Source organism: Leuresthes tenuis, unplaced genomic scaffold (genome assembly GCF_036924035.1).
Source record: "Leuresthes tenuis unplaced genomic scaffold, fLeuTen1.0.hap1 SCAF_68, whole genome shotgun sequence".
Taxonomy (NCBI): Eukaryota; Metazoa; Chordata; class Actinopteri; order Atheriniformes; family Atherinopsidae; genus Leuresthes; species Leuresthes tenuis.
This window is the reverse complement of record NW_027325422.1, coordinates 42,591-46,675: the sequence shown is the minus strand read 5'-3', so window position 1 is coordinate 46,675 and position 4,085 is coordinate 42,591. Positions and strand designations below refer to the sequence as shown.

The window sequence follows — 4,085 nt, the reverse complement described above, 5'->3', positions numbered from 1 at the left end:
TACAAACTATGGTCAGACATTCAAACCTTCTTGTAGCCGAACACATCCACTCCTGCTTTTGATGATGGGTATTCAAACCTACTTGTTGCCCACTTTTCATTAATTATGGGTGGACATACACACCTTGTCGCAGCCAAACACCTCCGCTCCCTGTTTTGATCATGTATGATTGGACATTCGCACCTTTTCTCACCCGCTTTTTACTATGGTCGGCCATTCACAGCTTCCTCTCAACCATACTTGTATGGTGGGATATTCACACCCACTTGCATCCGAAGACCTCCGCCCCCACTTTTGTTGATATTTAGTCGGTCATTCGCACCTTACCCGCTTTTGGCAAACTATGGCCTTCTTGCAGCCAAACACCTCTGATCTCGTTTTTGATGATGTAAGGTTGGGCATTCAGACCTTGCTTCACCTGCTTTTCACCAAATATAGTCGAACATTCACACCTTCTTGCAGCCGAACACTTCTGCTCCACCTTTTAGTGTTCTATGGGGTATTCACACCTTTTTTTTCACCGCATTTTATTGATTATGGTTGGAAATTCTCACCCACTCTTATCCGAAGACCTCTCCTCCTGCTTTTGTTAATATATAGTCGAGCATTCAAACCTTTTCTTACCCGCTTTTTACAAATTATGGTCGAACATTCACACCTACTTGCAGCCGAACACCTCCGCTCCCGCTTTTGATGGTGTATAGTCGGGCTTTCGAGCCTTTTCTTCCCCGGTTTTTACAAATTATGGTTGTACATTCAGACCTTGCAGCCGAAAACCTCCGCTCCCTCATTTGATCATACATTGTCAGGCATTCGCACCTTGTCTTACCCGCTTTTTATAAACTTTAGTCAGACATTCACACCTTGCAGCTGAACCACCTCCGCTCCCTGTTTTGATAATGTATGGTCTGGCAATATTACCTTTTCTTACCGGTTTGTGAGTAATTATGGCTGTATATTCACACCTACTTGCAGCCGAACACCACTTTTCCCGCTTTTGATGATGTATGGTCCGGCATTCTAGTCTTTTCTAACACATTTTTCAGCAATTATGGTTTGACATTCACACCTACTCACAGCCGAACACTTCCGCTCCCGCATTTGATGGTGTATAGCCGGGCATTCTCACCCTTTCTCATCAGCTTTTTGCAAATTATGATCTGACATTCACACCTACTTGCAGTCGAACAGCTCTGCTCCCGCTTTTGATTATGTTTGGTTGGATATTCGAAACTTTTCTTCACTGCTTTTTACAAACTTTGGTCGGACGTTCACACCTTCTTGTAGCCGAACACATCCACTCCTGCTTTTGATGATGGGTATTCAAACCTACTTGTTGCCCGCTTTTCATTAATTATGGGTGGACATACACACCTTCTCGCAGCCAAACACCTCCGCTCCCTGTTAGGATCATGTATGGTTGGGCATTCGTACCTTTTCTTACCCATTTTGCAGTAATTATGGGTGGACATTCACACCTTCTTGCATTTGAACACCTCCTCTCCCGCTTATGATCATGTGCGGTTTGATATTCGAAAATTCTCTTCCATGTTTTCTAGCAATTATTGATGGACATTCAGACCTTCTTGCAGCTGAACACCTCCGCTCCAGCTGTTGATGGTGTATAGTCGGGCTTTCGAGCCTTTTCTTCCCAGATTTTTACAAAATATGGATGGACATTCAGACCTTGTTTCAGCCGAAAACCTCCTCTCCCTCTTTTTGATCATACATTGTCGGGCATTCACACCTTTTCTTACCCGCTTTTTACAAACCATGGTCGGACTTTCACACCTTTTAGTAGCGGAACAACTCTGCTCCCGCTATTGATTGTGTACAATCGGGTATTTTAACCTTTTCTTACCTGCTTTTTGCCAACTCTGGTCGGACATTCACACCTTCTTACAGCGGAACACCTCTGCTCCCTCCTTTGATGGTGTATGTTCGGGCATTCGAACCTTTTCTTACCCGCTTTTTACAAACTATGGTCAGACATTCACACCTTCTTGCAGCCGAACACTTCCGCTCTACCTTTTAGTGTTCTATGGGGTATTCACACCTTTTTTTTCACCGCATTTTATAGATTATGGTTGTAAATTCTCACCCACTCTTATCCGAAGACCTCTCCTCCTGCTTTGGTTAATATATAGTCGGGCATTCGAACCTTTTCTTACCCGCTTTTTACAAATTATGGTCGAACATTCACACCTACTTGCAGCCGGACACCTCCGCTCCCGCTTTTGATGGTGTATAGTCGGGCTTTCGAGCCTTTTCTTCCCCGGTTTTTACAAATTATGGTTGGACATTCAGACCTTGCAGCCGAAAACCTCCGCTCCCTCTTTTGATCATACATTGTCAGGCATTCGCACCTACTTGCAGCCGAATACTTCCGCTCCACCTTTTAGTGATGTATGGTTGGCATTTGCACCTTTTCTTACCCTTTCTTACCCTACTGATTGCTTAAGATGAAGTTGTTTTTTCTCAAACTACAAATTTTTTTTCATTGTTGAAACTTGATTTGAAGTGGATAAATAAGGAGGACAAACAGTTTTAAGTCAGGCTGATAGAAGGAATTAATTTTATAGCAAAATCTGTACTTCGTCATATGTCGAGAGATGCTTATTGCTGAAGAAGTTCTTTCTCATTCTACAAAGTACAACGTTGTTTATCGTTGAAACTTGATTAGACATGAATAAATATGAAGGACAAAGCAGTCTTAACTTGGTTTGAGTTAAGGAATTCGTTTTATAGGAGAATCCGAATTCGTGCATAACTCATAAAATAGAGCTTATTTTCGGATTCCTGTAGAATGATTCTGGTTCTTTCTCATAATACAAAGTTTGTTGTTTATTGTTGAAACTTCATCAGAAGTGAAGAAATAAATGAATGCCTATCAACAAATTGACCTTCTGTTGACCTTCGGGGAGGTGAGTATCTTCACTAGACTCACCTGTCTGCTCTTCCTCCTCATTTAGCGTAGCTCCACCCTCTGCCTGTGAATTCTCACAGACTTCAACACTGAGTGGTGAGGCCTCTACAGGCCCCTCCCCTTTTTGCTCCTCACTTCCAATCCAAGCTTTTGGCGGGAAGTTTGAATTTATTGGGTCAACCTCTTCACTTTGTTCACCAACTGCCACCTTTGGTCCTTCTCTTTGTTGGCTTGACTGTGGCTTTACCGTCTTTAATTTGTTGGCAAAAGATTTAGGGCAATCTCTGAAGAGGTGATTTAATTCTCCACAGAGATTACATTTCCTGCCATTTGGACACTCTCCAAAAGTTTGCCCAATTTCTCTGCTCTTCCCACATAACACCTTGGTACAAGCCTCAACCAGGTGCCCATGCTCACCACACTTGCGGCAGAACTTGGGCTGCCCCTGGTAGTGGATGTAACCTCGGTTTTCAAGGTGGCCAGAGTGTCGCCCACCCGCTGCACTGAGCACTCTTCAGCCCTTTTAAATGGTATAACTTTGCACTCCCGCACGCTCCAGCAAGCACCATTCAAGCAACAACTTTGCACTCCAGCTTCGAACATCGGCACAGTCGCAAATAGTAAGGCGACTCTACTCAGAGAAGTCACTCTGCACAGTAAGAAGATTTCTTTTGCACAGACAGAAAGGGCTTCACCCGCAAAGGTAAAGCCTGCCAAAAATAGAAACAACTCATTAGTGCTGCTCTCCACAGAAATCTTTAGTAAAAGGCGAAAGACTTGTACGTTATGAAGAGAAACCAGAGTACGATTATCCGTCACTGCGGGAGCAGGGCATCAGGCTTGTTGGCATAGCCACCTTCCCCATGGTGAGCTTTGCTTGGTTGAGACGCTTGCTCCCCCCCCTTGCTCCTCGGCTGACCAAGTAGGAACAATCGGGCCCTATTCGATGGCTGCCTTGTCTTTTACTCTGTGCAAAAGACAAGGCAGCAACAAAAACACCACGAGAATCCCGTATTGAGGCTTTGTTCTGACCGCTCATTCGGGGTCGCGTTTCTTTCAAGCAATTCTCCTGGTTAGCCCACACTCGGCTCGCTCCCATAGCCGTGTTAAAGTCTACTTCGCATTCACTCTCTTTTCTCAGCAGACTCTTGGGATTTTA

At 44.2% G+C, this 4,085-nt stretch overlaps 1 non-coding gene across 1 annotated transcript; it reads right to left on the bottom strand.

The window, feature by feature from the left end:
* Positions 1–3,618: 3,618 nt before the first annotated feature.
* LOC140285982 (U5 spliceosomal RNA) lies at positions 3,619–3,732 on the bottom strand. Its single transcript, XR_011910905.1, has one exon. It is a non-coding gene; the product is annotated as a U5 spliceosomal RNA (small nuclear RNA).
* Between the last annotated feature and the right edge of the window lie 353 nt (positions 3,733–4,085).